Raw genomic sequence first — 227 nt, 5'->3', positions numbered from 1 at the left:
AGCCCAGCCTAGGGAGGGACGCGAGGAGCTGCCGCCGCTCCTTCGCTCGGCGCCGAGATCCCCGCGCAGCGCCCAACTTGCGGTGTGGCACTTCGGGGCAACCGGCCCCAAAACCGCCTCGCCTCAAGGCCGCCGTTCTGCGGGCGAGCAGCGCTGGGAGGCAGCTCCTCGCCCAGGAACGTGCCCTTAACGCTCCGAGCCCCTGTCACCAGCACCGCTCGATGGGA

Source organism: Meleagris gallopavo, chromosome 8 (assembly GCF_000146605.3).
Source record: "Meleagris gallopavo isolate NT-WF06-2002-E0010 breed Aviagen turkey brand Nicholas breeding stock chromosome 8, Turkey_5.1, whole genome shotgun sequence".
NCBI classification, from domain to species: Eukaryota; Metazoa; Chordata; class Aves; order Galliformes; family Phasianidae; genus Meleagris; species Meleagris gallopavo.
The sequence above is the reverse complement of the archived record's forward strand: the minus strand, read 5'-3'. Positions refer to the sequence as shown.